The following is an 18,807-nucleotide window of genomic DNA, read 5'->3' as shown; positions in this document are numbered from 1 at the left end:
CCCTCTTTCCAGTGTCCTCCCATGTTGTCTCCTTCCCATACGCTCTCCATTCGCCACTCTCCTTTTCATTTGCCCTTCCTTACCCGAGTCCCTTCCCTCCATCCACTTGTCTGTCATCTCTGCCCTGTGCCCATCCTCCCTGTGGACCAGACTTCTGTTTATCTTTAACGCACTCCCCCACACACACACTTCCTGTAGTTCAGGTGAGAATGCTGCCCAGGATGATTCTGGCAAATGGCCCCTGGCATCTCTTGTGTTATGAGAGCAGGGGCCTTGAGGGACATAACAGCCACAGCTGCTCTGTCTAATGGACACTTGGTGCCCTTGTCTCTTCACCCAGCAGAGCAGCCTGGCCTCCAAGCTTGTGGTGGAGGAGCTCTTCCGACTAGCAATCCCATATCCTTATTGCATCTTTAGCAATTTATGTAATTTCTGTCGCTGGCAGTCAGATATCCCTAAGTCATATACGACTCAAGGTCAAGAAATTGAGTTACAGGAGGTTTCCTTGTTCGGCCCCTGAGTATTGAATATGCCTGGTCTTTGAGATCTGGAGACCCCGGACACTACCAGGTCTGACCCAGAGTGCTAGTCATACTTGCTGAGTCATTGGGAGCTCACTTCCGGGTGCCTGCGTCTGTAGTCACACACTTGCTCCTGGGAATGGGTCTGGGACACAGCAGCCGTGCTGCAGGACTGAACAAAAAGCAGGTGGACAATTAGAAGTTTGCTGTGTCTGGTCAAAGTTGACAGGTTGGAATCTGACACTGCTGGGCAGTCCTCTCCTGGAACGTCTCTCTCTCTGGCTCTCTCTTTCTCAACTAGAATGCACCTGCACCAGTGTCAGACAACCATTTTAAGGAGCGTGTTGCTTCCGTGTTCCACTCTGGGCAGTTCTGAAGTCTCATTTGAGAGAACAGGAGAGACTGAGAGGCAGAACCAAGTGAAGATAGGACGCAGAGAACAGCAGGTGACAGGAAGAGGGGATGCTGGGTGGCAGGCCAGGTGCTTTCTGAAGATGCGTGGCTGGGAAGGGCTGGGGAATGATTCCAGTCACCCAAATGAGCTGCAGTCAGTATGGCGTGAGAGTCGTCAAAGCGTGTGCACGTAGGGTTTGGGCGCCCAGGGCCAGGAGCACCTCTGACCCTTTGTGTTGCAGGTCATATGGGGTCAGTGTTAGAGTACAAAGCAGAGCCGGGCGGTGGTGGCACACGCCTTTACTCCCAGCACTTGGGAGGTAGAGGCAGGCGGATCTCTGCGAGTTCGAGGCCAGCCTGGTCTACAAAGTGAGTTCCAGGACAGCCTCCAAAACAATACAGAGAAATCCTGTCTCGAAAACAAAAACAAAAACAAACAAACAAAAAAACAAAGCAGAGTAGACAAGCTGGCCACCACACTCTGGCCCCACGTCGGACAGAGGCCGGTAGGGCGTACATGTTCCTCTTTTCCCCCTGTGCCAGCACCTCCAGGCACGTCTTCCCAGCAGGCTGACTCTCCTGTTCACTCTCTCTTCCCACCGTCATGGCGGACACCACCTCTCACCTTCCCATTATCTTCCATCTACGTGCCTCTGAGTTTCTCTCCGCGGTCCCATTCCCTTTCCTGACTCCTCAGTCTCGGCATCACAGGTTCAGTTCTCAAGAGCGGTCTAGGTGGACCAGCAGCTGTCCTGCAATGTGAAAGCCCCAATAAAGGCATGGGCACAGGATTTTTCTGTGGTTATTGGGGCCCACTAGAAAGAAGTCCCCCAGGCAGCGGTGATGTCGGCTGTGGGGTGGAACATCCTTCTGTTGGTCCCACAATGACTTCTAAAGGTTCCATCTAGGAGAAATCTCCTGGGAACACTAAGAGCCTGGGAGTAGCAGCTAGCAACCATTTACCAGAAGTGATCTGAACGCCAATGGGGGCTGAACCCCTGAGGTGTCCAGAGGGCCAAGCCTGTCACATTGATCCACAGAGAATCGGCATCCCGTGGTCCCAGAAACAGGACGTCTCCAAGATGGAGGATTTGCTCTGGGGCCTGTATCCCACCAAACTCTACAGGTCTCTGCAATGAGGGAATGATGGCACTGGCTGCATGGAGGCTTGGAAGGAAAGGAAGGCAGAGAGCATTATGGGTCAGGCTTAGGGTCTGGCTACAGGGATGCTTCCCTGCTTAGCCTTCTGAAGATAATTCTTGGCCATGTTAAGATGGTTTTTAAGATTACAATCATTTTCCAGATTTATGATATTTGTTAAGATGGTGACTACCCCATGTCCAACCGCTCCTCCCAGAGGGACTGATCTGAGCAGGAGGAGGAGTAGCTCTGAGAAGCAGCAGGCTTTCCCATGCTGTTCACCCATCCCCCCTACATACACCTTTGCTGTTCAATAGGTTATTATGGCTTATGTGGGCCATGCTGACTTCAAACTCAGGATTATCCTGCCTCAGCTTCCCAGTGCCGGGATGTTATTCATACACTATCATGCAGACCCATACGCTGAATTTCGATCATTTGCACTTCCTATTGCCTTTAATATGTATGTATGAAACTTATGTGCTTGCTTGTTTATTCTGTGGTGCTGGGGGTGGAAGGCAAACTTTCTGCCACTGAGCTCCACTCTTAGACCCTGTCCACTCCTTTGCACACACAGATTCTTCTAGGCTAGGAGCACAGGACAGGAAAGAGGCTGTGACCAGAATCACGGTACCCTCCACTTTGGGGACTATGTCCACTCACCAGAACCCAGGCTGGTAGCCTCTGGGGTTGGACCTTTCCATTGCAATGACAATCACATCCCCAGAGCAGGAACCCCAAGCAACAAAAAATGCATTATCTGGGTACCAGGGACCAAGTTATTCTGTACTCCATCTCCAAACCAGGGGCTGACAGTACTCAGGCTTGCTAGGGGTAAGGATGAGTGAGTAGACAGAGGTCAGCAAACACAGGCTGCTAGTAGTGGGAGAACCTTCCAGAAGCTGTCAGCACTATACAGGCATGGTGTGTGTGAATATGTGTGTGTGTGTGTGGTGTGTGTATGTGTATGTGTGTGTATATATGTGTGTGTGTGGTGTGTATGTATGTGAGTGTGTGTGTGGTATGTGTATGTGTGTGTGTGTGTGTGTGTGTGTGTGTGTCTGTGTGTGTGTGGCTGGACCAGCAAAGTAATAGGCCCTCGATATGAAGGATGATCCTGGTGTGTTTTTTGTTGTTTACTTGGTTTTTTTTTTGAGACAGGGTTTCTCTGTTTAACAGCTTTGGATGCCTGGAACTCACTCTGTAGACCAGGTTGGCCTGGAGCTCACAGAGATCTGCCTGCCTCTGCCTCCTGAGTGCTGGGATTAAGGGCAGTCCTGGTATGTTTTTAATCAAAGATAGATTTTAAAAGTTTGAAATTCTTTGACGGTTTCATAGTGTATATACTGAATTTGATTATTTCATTCCTATTGCCCTCTATTGTCCCTCTTGGTCTCTCATGGAAGCCTTTCTTTCCCCCAACAACCCACCTCTGACTTTGATGTGCTTTCTTTAGTTTTCTTTTGACCCACTGAGCTTTATCATGGTTGCATGCATATTAGCATGTGTGGGAAATTATTTACTAGCAACTTTTCATTGGCTACACCACTGGAGAAAGTGACATTCCTCCTCAGCACCTGTTAACTACCCATAGTTCCTCAGTGAGGGATGGGGCCCCTCCCCATGCTTGATGACCTGTGCCAGGCCCAGGCTTATGCAGGCCACCACAGATGTGGCGAGTTTGTGAGTGCAGTGGCCTTGCCAGAAGAAACTGATGAATAAACTGCTCTCCAGCTTTCATTCCTTCCGTTCCCTGCTCTGAGACGTTCCCTGGGTTTAGAAGGCGTGACACAGACGTTCCCCTGAAGGCACTCCACAGTCACTGTTCATACTGTGAGTCCTGGAGCCTTTATCCTTGACCCCAGCCTGTTCAAAGTCACGGCCCCAGGAAAGGCCCTCCGCCTCTTCTTCCTGCTCTTCCCCATTCCTCGATCTCCCATGGCTGCTTCTATCCGCTGGTTCACTGAGTCCCAAACTCTGAAAGCAGAACCCTCTAGGCCTAAGCGAAGACCGAGCATGTAAAGAGCTTGGAAACAGATGGGGCAGAGAGGAAAAAAATTTGAGGTTCCTTCCTAGTTGCTCCCCAACTCCAGGTTTTAACCGTGAAAAGGAGTACCCCCAGAGGAGTCATGCTTCCTTGGAATAGGACTCCTCAGATCCTTTGGCATGCTTTAATGGGCACTGGAAGTCTCCTGGGGCAGGGGATGCAGGCAGTGTCTGTCAAACTTAGATTTCTTTCTTCCAATGGCCGTCTTGCAAACCGATGTCCATAGGAACAGGCCTTAGGCAGTACCGTGCCATGCAGCACTCCTGAGTCAGTCTTAGGAGCCACCTGTCCCCCTTCGAAACTGTCTGCCAGCAGGCCGGACCACACTTCTAGAAATGCAAGCCTTTAAAAACAAAACAAGGCAGCTCAGAACACATTCAAAGTAACAAAACACTTGCTTCACCTCCATTTGATTCCAAAACTTCATTTAATGAAATCTCTCAGGATGGGAGGGGTCGAGCAAGAAGCAGTGTTTGTCTTCCCTGCCACACTTCAGACCAGAGCAAATCAAACCAGGAGCTCCAGACAGGAGGCATGATGTGCAGCCCAGCAAGCTCTCAGGCTGGTTCTGGTAGAGCCGGCCCAGCTGCAGTAATAAAACCTAAACTGGGCCAGAGAGGCTCTGGAACAAATAAATTCCTCCTAGCTGTTTTTTTGTTAGCCTGCCGTCCACACACCCTTTCTATTCTTTTAATCTGATGGTGCTGAGAACTGGTATTTTCTCACCTTTGTAATATGAGAAACAAGTTAATTAAAATCAATCCCAACTCTGTTCTCAGACAGCCCCACTTTGGCTACAGATCTGCCAACAGTGTGTTTGGATAACAGCGCGTGCACCAAGGCAGTTATTCAGAGACACTGGTAATTACATTAATTTAGGAGGCATTAGCTAAGCCCAGCAATTAATTACAAGGTGCACAGTCTCCAGATAGCTGGAAGAAACAGGTAGAAACACCACCTCTTTTTTATCCAGATCTAAATTCCCAGAACAGTCTACTAACCAAAACCCTTTCTGTCAATCACTGTCCTAGTTAGGTTTCTAATTGTTGTGATAAACACCCTGACTGGAAGTGATTCTGGGAGGAAAGGGTTTGTTTGGTTTACAGGTTGCAGGCTATCATCAGGGAAATCACCACATCATCTCCAGACAGGACCCTGGAAGCAGGAACTGATGCAGAGACCAGGAAGGAATGTTGCTTACAGGCTTGCTCCAGGTGGCTTGCTTAGTCTGATTTCTTATACAACCTGGGACTAGTTGTCTAGGGGTGGCACTGCCCACATCGAACATTAATAAAGAAATGCCTGGAAGATTTGCCTACCAGCCAGTCTGATGCGAGCGTTCTCTCATTTGAGGTTACCACTTCTCAGATGACTCTAGCTTATTTCAAGTGACAAAGACAAGCCTTGGACTGTCCCTCCATACCCTAATGCAGAGGTTAGAGAGCTACGTGTACACGGTTCTCTTAAGAGAGTTTGTTGGACTCTGACTTTCTGAGAACTGGTTATTTGTTTTTTTTGATTGTTTGTTTTTCTGGGTTTCTCTGTCCAGCTCTGACCATTCTGGAACTCACTCTGTAGACTAGACTGGCCTCAAACTCAGAGATCTGCCTGTCTCTGCCTCACGTATGAAAATTAGTCATTTATAAGGAATACTTGCAATATGTCTCATGGAATTGGAATTTCTAGTTAATTAGTTTTTATTCGATTTCCCCAATTTCAGCAACTATTCTGAAACAGAAATGTTCTGCCTCCTCAATTTTTCACTGCAGACACACACTGAGAGATTAATGCATATGAACACATCTCCCCTCCAAGCACAACGGCTTTATGCAAGTTCATACAACTGTAAACATATTTTAAGATAGGAACACAGCCAGATGTGGGGTTCACACTTATAATCCCAGCTTTTAGGAAGCAGGGGCACTGTGGAGCCAGCTGTGCAACATCATGAAAACCTCTCAAAAGCAAGCAAAACGATAGCAAAGTCAGATGAAGACATAACCTGGTTTTTAAACATTAAATTCAAAATGGCAGAAGTCCACGTGGGGAGGTGGCTGGGTGTTTCCATCCACCCATCATTGTCCATCTGCTTTATCCCACCTGCCGATTCCTGACCCAGACCTTAGGGCCCGACTTGAGCTTTTGCCTGGCTAATTTCACAGCCATCTGATTGGGGGCTGAGCTCCAGGCCAGGCCTTGAGAGTGCTTTAGGGAAACCATAGACCCATTACCTGCTCTGTGATGAACTGTGGGCTAAGATTTATGTAGGCTTCTGGCCAGGCTTCACAAGAGGCCTGTAGGATACTGTTCACAGCTCTGCTGGAGAGAGTGTTACACACAGAGGAGTGAGGAATGGCTAGCCCCAAAGCCCCTCTGCTCCTGGGTATCATGCCACTGGACCCCTAAGGAGAGAAGTTCCCACATCCCATAGTGGTTTAAAAATGATCCATTCTAGTTTCTCTTTTGGGTCCTCCCTTGAGGCCTTCTAGAGGCTTTCTGGCTTGGACTACCTTCCTGCGGCTTCATTCTGACTGTGGATGGAGAAAAGGCAGTCGTCTTTAGCTTAATTGCCAACATCACATAGTGGGGGAGGCACTGTCTCAAAAGACAAAAATCCTCGGAAGATGCTAGAAAAGAAGACCTAGGCTCCCGCCATGTCTGCCTCTTCTTCCTGCTTTGTGCTCTGTTGTTAGGACCAGGTTGCCTTAAGAAAGATGCTTCAGCGATAAATAGTAGGCCCTAGAAACCGTCCCGTGGTGGTCTATGGGAAGATACACCTTCCTTCTTCAGCATGGCGTCCTAATTGCCTGTTATTTTGAGACAGGGTCTAGTTTCCCAGGCTGGCTTTGAACTCAAGATCCTCTTGCCTCACTTTTTAGATTACCTCAGATTATAGATGTACGCCACAACTCTCAACTTCGTAGTATTCTAATTTTGTTATATGGCCAAATGATTTCATAAAGATCTCTTTTGGTGTATACTAAGCCAAACACAAGCCTGGGTCCCTAGAAGTGAAATGTCTAGGTGTTATTAAAATTGAACTATTCCCCTGTCAAACTCCATACATTGAAGTCCTGACTCCCAGCACAACAGGATGTGGGCATCATTGGAAAGACAGATGTAGTAAGCATTAGTTAAGATAAAGCTGCTACGATGGGTTTTACTCCAGTTTTATTGGTGTCTTTATAAAAAGAGGAAGAAGTTTCTACTCAGATTTGTTCACAGGGAGAATGATTCATGAAAATAAGGGCTGGCAGGTGCTGGTGTGACAAATCAAGACACCCAAGGAGCTAGGGAGAGGCCTCAGCCAGACGCGGCTGCCCTGCTCTTAGTGGGAACAGGACTCCAGCCTCTTGATCTTGGCCTTCTGTCTCCCAGGACTGTGTTGCTAGAGATGCTGATTTCTTTTTTTTTTTTTTTTTTTTTTTTTGGTTTTTACGAGACAGGGTTTCTCTGTGTTGTTTCGGAGGCTATCGGTCCAGCCCAGCCTCGAACTCACAGAGATCTGCCTGCCTCTGCCTCCCGAGTGCTGGGATTAAAGGGGTGCGCCACCAACGCCCGGCTAGAGATGCTGATTTCTTAAAGCATCCCATGGCCTCACTGTCACAGCAGACCTAACTCACATGGTGTCTGCAGTCGAGCTGATGTAGACTGCCACCGTCTCCCTGATGGCACTGGCTGTTCCCTCCTTCACTGAGACTTCACACTCTATCAAAGCCACAAGCTTTGCCCTCCCGCCAGCAGTGCAAGGGGCCTGGGTCTGAGGATTGAGCTCAGTGGTAGAGCGCTTGTCTGGTTACCGAATCATTCTTGACATAGGGAAATGGAAAAAATAACCTAGGCCGTCGCCTTCTTGATCCCATTTAGTACCGGAACCAAGTCTATCCTGATGTTTCTTCTACACACTTGAGTTGCTTAGCAATAGAATCCAGCCTGGTGAGCTGCCTTGCAGAGTGTTAGCGTTGGGGCTAGAGAGATGGCTCAGAGGTTTAGAGCACTGGCTGTGTTTCCAGAGGACCTGGGTTCAATTCCCAGCACCCACATGGCAGCCCACAATTGTCTGTAACTCCAGTTCCAGGGAATCTGACACTCTCGAACAGACATAAATGACGGCAAAACACATAAATAGAGTGTTAGTATTACAGGGTCCAAAGATGGTGGCTTGAAGGCTCAGAGAATGGAGAACTTATTCTTAGTTGGCACCTTGGACGCCAGAACCCTCTCTCCTGGTCACTTGATGGCACAGTGCCCCAGAGCCTGGGCTTTGAGATGGGGCTGTGAAGGCCTCACTACTTTGAATTTTACCTTCTTTTCTACATTGCTCATGACCAGCTGGCCTGGTAGACCTTTCTGAGGGCACTCCCTGGTTAGGACCCTGCATTAGTCTCAACTCAACAAACAAATGTGAGCGGTCCTCTCCACCATGTCCCCAGATTCCTACTTGCCTGGCATGACTTTTGAAAATGAAGTGGAACAAAAACAGGAGAGTAGGGTTTTTGTTTTGTTGTTTGTTTGTTTTGAAAAGGGTAATGATCACCATAACAAATTTAGTGCAGAAAGCCCCTGAGTGTGGGCATCTTGTTGACGTGTTCTGAGAGAATGGCAGAGTGGTGACCAGCACCAGAGTCATGCACAGTATATAGAAGGCAGGAGTTGCCATGTGTGCCCTGAGTTCTGTGACTGGTCAACTCCAGTCCACTGAGCCATGAAATAGTTAGGGATGGGAAGCCTAAATTTAACCTCAAGGGTCACTTGTCCCCATGGAGGATCCAGGGCTATAGAGACGCCAGCGGGAGTTGGTATGTGTGGCAATGGCGTCTGACTCAAGGTGGAGGCTGAGGGCTGGAGAGCACGGTATCCACTTTACAACCTGCAATTGGCTTGACTTTCTGCGGGACCATCAGGAAGAGAAACACCCGGTGAATCAAAGCCGTCTGGCTCCAGGTGATCAAGGCCAACACCAAATGGCTCAAGCAAGGCAAAGCTTTGTGGCTTTGTCATCTGTTCTCTTGTCCCCTCTTCCTGTTACCTCTGCTGTTATCTATGTCATCTCACTCAGGCAGGCTTTTTTTTCCTGTAATAGGAAGAGGTTTTCTAAGTTTCATTTTATATTTCCCTGTGGGTCATCCTGATGGAAAGAAACCACAATTTATTGTCTCAAAATAACCCAATAAATAACCGTCAATAACATTTTATTGAGTCAACCTAAATCATGTACCCAGGTCTGAGTCAGTCACTATGACGCCAAAGATGGAGTTGCTCTACAGGAGTAGGCCTGAAATACAGTGCACCCAGAGAGTTTGGGTTGCCCTGTGTAGCCGTATGGTCCAGGGTCAGGGCTCCTTGACAACAGCTCCCCTTTTCTCTGCTTGAGCTCAGAAGAATTGAGAGAGCGAGAAAGAGGTATAGGTTTAAGCAACTGGAGTGAACACAATGATTACCGTAAACTAGGTTTGGAGAAGGAAGCTTCTTTATTCAGCAGCAACAAGCTTCCAAATACCCAGACCCTGGAAACTAGCCAGGTGTGGAGTTTCATGCCTGCAGTCTGTAATGCCGGCACCCAGGGCACAGGAGGAACAAGGCCAGGCAGGATAGCAGGCTGAGCAGGCGCTACCCAGCTCCTTCTGCAAGATGTCCGTAGGAGATCAGGCTCGCCACACTCCTCCATCTCCTGAGAAAAATGAAGGATGAAGAAGAGCTTCACTCCTGTGGAGGCTTTTGTCCTCAGAAGCAAGGAAGGGAGAGGCTAAGAGCTATGTACCCTTGCCTAGTAGCAGAGGGATGATACTCAACCAAAAATTACAGTGATGTCGCAAGGAAAGAGAACGGCCTTAGAGCTGTGAAAATGACAGCAGTGTGCCCTAACCATAAGCATGAGACTATAATGTCTTCCTTGTTTTTCCCTGTGACTGCAGATGGGTCATCTTCAGTGACATCACTATACACTTGACGTGGTGTGTGTGTGTGTGTGTGTGTGTGTGTGTGTGTAGAATTTATTCCAGTCCAAATTGGAGACTGTTGACGTTTAAGACTCATAGTCACAAAATTTTCATCAATTACCATGTGCCAGGCTCCATTCTAAACTCTTCAGGTACATGAAATTTTATAACCAAAAGTAGCCTGCAGTATAGGTACAACGGCAGTACACTGATGCTTGATCATGGTAACTGGGGACCAAGGCTTGTGTGCAGAACACTTGGTCCCCAGCTGGCAGTGCTATTTGGGGAGGTTGAGGAAATTTTAGGAGATCACAGGGTCTCTGGTAGGGGTTAGGTCTTGTCTGGGTTCCATCTCTTCTTTCTCCCTTTCTGCTGCCTGGCTGCTGTAAGGTAACAAAACTCTTCTACCATACCCTTACACCATCACAATGCTTGCCAAGGGCAAAGGACCAGTCTACCACAGCTACAACAAATACCCCCTTCAGGAAGATGTCCTCTCAGGTGTTTTGGTCACAGCAACGCACAAATAAAGAATGCATTGTTAGTCAGGGGATCATTTTGGAGTCAAACCTACCCAAGGTCTATACGACCACAATGATCATTGCAACTGTAGTCGCAGATGAGGCTGTCATCGGTGGTGGCAGAGCTCAGGGAATAGCTTGAAAGAGGAGTAGTCAGAAAGAGGAAAGGTGACCTTAGTCGCTTTGCTGGGCCTGCACCCCTTTGCAGAGGAGTGATTTCTAGTCAGGACAGCCTTGAGAGTCAGGCTTGAGCACATGGCCTGGGGTGGAGTCTCAGAACCTGTAAGAAGATGCAAGAGGGCAGTTCTGGAATCTCAGTTGGCCTCTACTCTGGACCAAGGAAGAGCCTCATAAGTGTGGCATGGATATGACCAGACCTGGGCACTTAGAATGTCCTTGTTTGCGGGTGAATCCTAACCTGGTTATCTTATACCAAGCAAGGAGGTGAGGGAAAATGATCCTACCTAGGCCGTGAGCAAGTGAGCAAACATGGCGCCCTGATTGATCATAGCTGGCAGCCCTCAAGCCGCCAATCACCTTTGCTTTGTCTGGCTTTGGTTCTGGCCAAACACATCCCTGGGCTTTCTTAGCAGATTTTAGATTAAGCTGAAAGTATTTTTCTATTGCAGTCTGTGCTTTCTAGAAAGAAGGAAGACTATTCTTTGCCAAGGCCTCCCATCTCCCCAAAGACAGAGGAATATAGATGTTCCCTCTGGCTAGGAGACAGAGTGAGAAGAAATCATTTTTTAGCACCTGTCCAAATTGTGGTAGACTGTATTAGATGATTTAACTTTGTAGTTTAGCCTACGTTTGATTTTGCTCTAAGATTTATAGCAAAGCTGTAAAGATGAGTCATCGTGGTTCCTTTGCCCAAATAAGGGTAGAAATGACTACACTTGCAGCTCTACCTTCCCTCCTGGGTCAGTGGCAGACATGGCTAATCAATTAATGATGCTGTTTCCCACTGACCCTAGCTGTGGCCTTAGAAGCTTCACTATAGCCCCGCAGGCTGTCTGAGCTAGCAGAGCAGATGAAAAGCATTTGCTCTTCCTGCCAAATCAAGAGGACAACTCGGGAAGAAGGAACAGCAAAGGAGACAGACAACATTAGGTGCCTGGAAAAAACACCGACGCGGGAAGTTAAGGGCTTTGCCAAGTAGAGGGTTCTAGGAGACAAGTGATGGCAAACGAGCATGGGGGGTGTAAAAGGGCTGTGGAGAAGAAGCTGTGACTCTGGCAACCAGAGTGAGAGTATGGATATGACACTCAGCACGTGAACTACTGTAACTCTTCCACTCTGAAAACAGGCTAGGCAGAGAGCTCTGTTGAGGGGTCAGAGACAGCCGGGGATGGTGGTGGGATAAACACATTATTTGCTTAACCTCAGCTCAGTGACTAAGGAAACAGACATACCAGTAACAATTCCTTTCTGATAACACGGGTAGTGGTGGACACTTGCAAGATCATTGTGGGCTGGGCACTGTGCAGGGTTTCTTTGTGTACTTGTAAAGTTCAGGGGCTTTTGGCACCCTACTCTATACTCTATAAGAGCCATTATGGAGGCTTGTGCATCGTAAATAATCCATCAAGATCAAGCAGAATACAGTGTGATCAGTATTTGGCCCCAAGCAGTGGCGTAGTGCCTCTCATAGCCAATTGTGTGTCTGTATTAGAACCCTATGAACAGGAGAGGGAAGCTGGCCCGAGTTCTTTTCATCTGGGGAATTTCTGTTCTTACACAGCTATGGTTTGCTTGTTATTCACCCACTCATTTTAATTACCTATCCAGCAAGACTTTGTTGTGATCTGCTCTGTGCTAAGTGCTTGGTAGGCATTAGAGGTGACAGACGAACAACACAGGACTCTGAATTCATACAACCTTACTGGCTATTACAGCTGGGTAGTAATAATAACAAAACCGTCCCAAAGACTCCTGTATTGAAGGCAGATATAGGCCTGCTTAGTAGAGATGGCACCTTGAAAGACTGTTAGAGAGATAACGTCATCAATGGATCAACCCACAGAGGAGCTCATAGCTGAGTGGACATTTGGATGTTTCACTTAGCTGTAGAAGTAGGACACGGGTGGGGCTTCCCTTGAGAATATTTTGGGATCCTGGTCTCTTCTCACTGTTTTCTTCCTGGCAGCAATGGAGAAGCAGCACCCTCCACCATGTATTCCTGCCTCACCTCTGGTCCAGCACAGTGGAGCCAGCTAACCACGAACAAACCCCTGGAACTTCTGATTCTGAATAACACCCCTTCTTTCCCTTGGGTTTCTTTTCTTGAGTGTTTTTTTTTACAGCAAAAAAGACACAAATTCCCTCACTGTAGCAGAAGAACATGGCAGCTGGGGTAACTGGGGATATGGGACTGTGACTGAGGGACGAATGAAAGGTGGACAGGGTACATCCTGCCCAGCCAGGAGCTCAGCATCCGGCGCAGCTCACTTTAAGCTTGGCTCTTCCCTTAGCAGGGTTCATAGTGGCCCATTTGAGTTGATGATGGAGAACCAAAATACTTTGCTGGTCTGAAGGGTTCCCTTGTGCCCGCATAGCTCTGATCTATAGCCTGGGCTAAGGACCAGTAGCAAGTGGGGAGGGCTGACAAATGTCTTCATGTGTGAGATGGGGGACTTCTGCCACCACATCAGTGGGGGATGCAGGGGATGAAGTATCAGGGGTCCACAGGGTCCTGTGGACCCAGCACCTTGGTGTCTTGCCTTACAAGGAAGCCCTTGGCAACTGCACAGAGTCTGGCCTAAGAAACAGGAAACACTGTCCCTGCCCCAATAACAATAGTTGTTTAGGTTTACTTCAGATACTATTCTAAGGACCTGTCTCAAAAACTTCAGACAGTTTCCAAGATCATTACAAGTTCAACCTGGCTCAGTAGGTATTAAGGGTCTTCTGCTGATGTTGGGGAAAATGGAAAATTACCTTGGCTTGGTTCATAAATCTAAAGAGAGAGAGGGGAAAAAACCACTGACTTGGTTTGAATGCAGTTTTGGCTCCGGCAGGTGAGTGAGTGTTTTTAGTCCACTGATTCACAGGTCCAAGCCCCGAGGATGGCATTAATGGTCTCCATCAGTCCAGTTGTCCTCCAGAATGGGAGACTACAACAGCCCAATTACCTTGACTCCCAGACCGAGGAGCATTCTGTGGAGGGCAAGTAAGGCTCCCAGGGAAGAGAAACGCAACTCCCACCCCAGAGAGCTCTCCCCAGTGTCTGAGCAACCCCTGGGTCCCAGGAGCCCGGAGGATAAATGAAGCATGCTTACAAATGTCTCTTAGTGGAAGGTCAGTAGAGACAGTTACAGAATGGAGTCCAGAAATGCAAAGGTGAGAACCAGGGGACTGGGAAACCCCGGAGGTTAACTTGGACAGATGACAAAAGAGAGTTATATGCTGACCTTCTGGTCCATTGACAACTGATCATGCTAGCAGGTGACTGACGACACCTCCCAGAGCCACTTCAGACAGGAGAATGAGCTGCAAACATTCTGGGGCAGGGATAGTGGACTCAAATTAAGTCTACTTTTCTCTCCCTGTTTATTAAATCTGGCTGCTCACTGTCTTTCCCCCTAAGGACTCCCGCTGCCCCGGGGGCGGATGTATGTAAGGAAGGGGAATCAGGAGGACCATCAGAGAGCAGGAGGTGTGCGTGTGTGTGTGTGTGTGTGTGTGTGAGTGTGTGTGTGTGTGTGTGTGCGTGTGTGTGTGTGTGTGTGTGTGTGTGTGTGTGTGTGTGTGTGTGTGTGTAGGATTGTTTGCATCCTGATTGGACCCTACACTGTGGCACTAAGGTCCATCTGGTGACAGAAATAGGCTGTCCTTCCTGTCTGAGGCTGCTTCACCCAGTTCCCTCATTTGAAGTAACTGCCTCTGTCTTGCCAATGTATCTCCTGTGGGTGTTGTATTCTTGTCTGTAGTCTAGCTTCAAAATAAGGACTTGGGCGCCTAGAACTGGATTGGTAGGGATTGCCTCTGTCCTGTTTGCTGTTCTATCCTGAAGACGCTGAGCAGGCCCACATGCCTCAAAATGCTAAAAACTTGCTCAGCTAAAGGAAATGAACAAGTAAAGAAACCTGAGTTGGGACTACCACCAAAGTTTCAGGCAGGCAATGGAAAAGCAAACTGGGGGTCTGAGCTGTCATGTTCCAGCCACCTGTTTTGGACTCTGATGACATGGGGCCTGGAGAGAGAGGTGGGAGTTAACTTAGGGGACACATAGTCAGGTGTCTTATGACAAACAAGAGAGGAAGGATGAGTCACAGAGGAAGGGAAAGCGGGTGTGTGTGTGTGTGTGTGTGTGTGTGTGTGTGTGTGTGTGTGTAAAGCCATCTACAGATTGAAGAATGGGGATGGAGACCACTGTGCTAAGACAAACTACTCCTATAGCATGAATAAACCTTCCACAGCCTTAGGCTTCTTGTCTGTCCAATGGAACAGAGAGACAGTATGAAGTGTGACTTGGATAGACCCTCCGTTTTCATTTCAGATACTATATTCTAAGCCACCTACTCCAGGGCTTTCTCAAGCCCTGCACAAACATCTTTCCTTGGAAAGTGAGTTAAGTAAGAGGAGGAGAGAGAGAGATGGCTTTGTTTGGGAATTCAGGACCCCTTCTAGTCCATCTGATACCTCATAGGCTGGACCTTGCATAAAAGTAGCTTCTGGCCTTCTTCATGCATTGACAGCTCCAGAGGGCATTTTCACCATGAGTCCAGGTAGGCTGTCTGGCAGCCACTGTGCCTCTGGTATTTGATGCAGGCCATGGTGCCAGTATTCACAGAAGCAGCATGTAAGAATTTCCTGTCCTCTGTTTCCCATGTCTTGAAAGCCAGCCTCCTTCTAGACTCAGAAGAAGCCAATGTCACAGGTTGGGGATGACTAGAAAGCCCTGGAGAGAAGCTGATCAGTGACACTGGCCCCCTGCCTGGGACTGCCAAATGGCACCAACATGCCCACGGTGACACAGCTGAAGACTGCATAGCTATCTGGAGAAAGTTTGATCTTGATCTCTAGCAGGTGGTCTGAGAACTTGTTCTGCCTGGGACCAGTGGGGGGGGGGGGGGTTGGATGTTCTTGCTTTTGCTACCAATGGTGTGAGCTGAAGCATGGCCTTTGTTGTTCAAAAAACAAAGCAAACCAAAAAACATGAAGTACCTGTGAATTCTCACTAAAAAGAACACCAGGCTGGGTATTTGGAAACATTTTTCAAAGTCAAAGATGAGTCAAATATTCTCATGCCTCCCTGCTTTAAGAAACCTCCAGAATACAGGAGGCTTCTCATCTTGTTGGGTTCTTGGTGTTAATGGAGAGAGAGTCTGTTGACCTAGCCTGGTGAAGGTATATATCAGGGATGGGTGAGCAGGGGGAAATTGAAGTAAGAACCGTGTTAATCAACTAGATCAGAAAATGGCCTGGAACGGGTTTGAATGGTCAAGTATAAACTAGGGACGCTTGGGTCCTTAAGGGTCTGGGACTAGAGGGTCAGTATATAAAAATGAATCCCTGTCTCTCAGGATACAGCTTGTCACTTTTCTACTCCTTCAAGGACACCTATTCTACATCCTGACTGGGGGGAAAACTGCCATTTTCTTCTGACATGTGAATGAGGTGGCTTGGGCTGCTTTTCAGTTGAAGTCCCTCACTAAGACAACCAAGATGCTGAAGACTTGGGGCCTGATGGTCTAGGTCCATATTCCCACTCTGCCCTTTTCAGTCAGTGTGATCTTGGCCGAGCTTTGCCTTAACTTCCTCCTCTATAAAACTGGAATAGCAAATGTTTCATGTCATAAAGTCAGTGAGAAGAGTCTATGGGTGAATTCATGAGAAACACTCAGTAGAGTATCTTGCAAATGAATGCTTAAAGCATCAACTACTATAAAACCAAGAAGGAATACGGACTCCTACCAGCCAGAAATGATCACAGAAGCCTTTGATTCAGTCACTGACTATTACAAGGGGGACATGGGGACTCATGTCATATGATAAAATATACAGCTGGTTGATTCAAGTGCAGTTTAAAGAGAAAAGTCACTATGCAAGTGAACACATCTGAGGAGCTGTCGATGATCTTCAAGGTCTCCTTCAAGTATGACCAGAGTTGGGGCAAGGAAAAATAGGATAAGACATAGTGCTGGCAGGGTTAGAGAAGGGTCTTGGCTAAGGACAGTCTTTTTGAGGAAGGGGTGTAGCCAGGCAGCCTATATTTTACAACTTCTTTGGCTGTATTCTTAGCAAAGGTGCAGGAGTCCCTGAGGCAGCCAGACACCTTACATTTCCCACTCATTATCTATCTATCTATCTATCTATCTATCTATCTATCTATCTATCTATCTATCTATCATCTATCTATATACCTGCCTACCTAGCATAATTTATCTATCTACCTAGCTATGTGTCATCTATATTTCCAGATATCTACCTTTCTATCATCTATCTATCTATCTATCTATCATCATTTTTCTACCTATCTATCTACCAACCTACTTAAATAGGTGTATATATCTCTTCTTCTATAAACATCAGAAAGGAACCTAAATCAAAGTAGAATGTTTTTAGCTTTTATAAACTCCTTGAATCCCATTGAAGGAAAAGACCCCATGAGTCATCTCTGTCTGCTTCTTCCTTACTCAAGAAACCTCTCTTCAGCATTCCTGAAAAATTTGCACTAGATGAGCCTGTCTGGTCCAGTTACCACAGGTGTGCCAGCAGCCAGGGAATTCCTTGACACCTGCAAAGCTAATCAGCCTGTTGCTGCCAAAAGAATGGGTGGACGAGAGCAAAGAGATGAAAATAGTGATATCCACCCCAGGGAGAGCGTCCTTTCTGAAGAATACTGCTAGAGAATGTTAGATGCCAAAACCAAATAACAAGCACCTCCAAAATTCAAAGTAAACAAACAAATTTCACAGACTTTTCTACCCAGCACTCCTACCTCCATCCTTAGGAATAAGAAAGAAACACCCCTACGCCAGTGAGGGCTTTAGAGTCAAGGAAACCGGCCACTCTCTTTCAGCGTGACTTCATGAAAACTACTCAACCTTTCTTATTCTGTTTTCGGTCAATACAATGAGGGTCATCACACTACCTACCTGCCGACAAACACAGACATCAGCTCTTCCAGACTCTAAGGCTAGACTGCAGGGGCAGGTTTTCTGGTTTTCAGGTTGAACAGCATCCATCATCCATTTCGCTAGCCATTCCTGGGGGGCTCACATCCAGGGCCTGCTCCTTTGTAGTGGATTTGTGCTGTTTTCTTTTTCTCAAACACATAATATGTTTTCTTTTCTCTGGACAATATACCTTGTTTTCTTTAGGGCGAACTGCTTCCCAATGGACACGGTTTAGTGGGCTGTCAAAGTTCACTGAGCTCCATTCACTAGGCTAAACAGACACCAGCAACGGTTGGGTCTCATTTGATTGTACTGGAGCTATGGCCTGGTTTTCCTGCCTCCTTCCCTTCCTTCACCCCTCCTTGTCTCTCTCTCTTTCCCCTCTTTCCTTAGCTTTTCAATGAGAATATGAGCCAATAATAATTTCCATTTCTTTTTACTAGAATGCATCCCCATTGTTTGAAACTAAGGAACACTAAGGGAATCCACGCTAGTTGGGAAACTTGGGTTCAAGGAAGTCTGTGAGTATCCCCATGGGAAAGTGACATCTTAGGTCTTAAGAGAGACTATGCAGAGACTAAACTGGAAGGAACTAGGAGGAAAACTCCACTAAAAGCCTCTACGTGGCCTAAGGAAGCCCTTGGAGGTGGTGGCATGGCTACATCCCCACCAATTTGACTGACAAATAGAACACCATGCTTGGAGTTGAAGGGGCATGGGAAGGTTTTTCTAACTGGCAGAACTCCCAGGCTTTGAGAGATAAAGGGAAAGTAAGTGCTAAAATTTGTTTCCTCGGAATGTTCTGGACTCTATCCAGGCACACCCATAAAAGAAAGTTGGCACCCAACCCTCCAAAGTGAGGTTATGTATTTCTTCAAACTGCATCCATAATTCCTAATTGAATGTCTCTCTCAAAAATTCATGACACGAAGGACTGAATTATTAAGTAAATAAAATCATAAATGAGGATCATAACAGAGCTAATAGCTTCACTAAACAGCTTTCTATTGTGCAGAAGCTCTCAAACAACTCCCCAAAGGTCCAGTGTAGCTGTATCCATGTGTAAACTTCTAGAATCCTCCCTTCCCTGACAAAAAGATGGAGCCCTTTGCCCTTCAAGTCTTG

The sequence above is a fragment of the Mesocricetus auratus genome, unplaced genomic scaffold, assembly GCF_017639785.1.
Source record: "Mesocricetus auratus isolate SY011 unplaced genomic scaffold, BCM_Maur_2.0 Super-Scaffold_100045, whole genome shotgun sequence".
NCBI classification, from domain to species: domain Eukaryota; kingdom Metazoa; phylum Chordata; class Mammalia; order Rodentia; family Cricetidae; genus Mesocricetus; species Mesocricetus auratus.
This window is presented reverse-complemented; position numbering follows the sequence as displayed.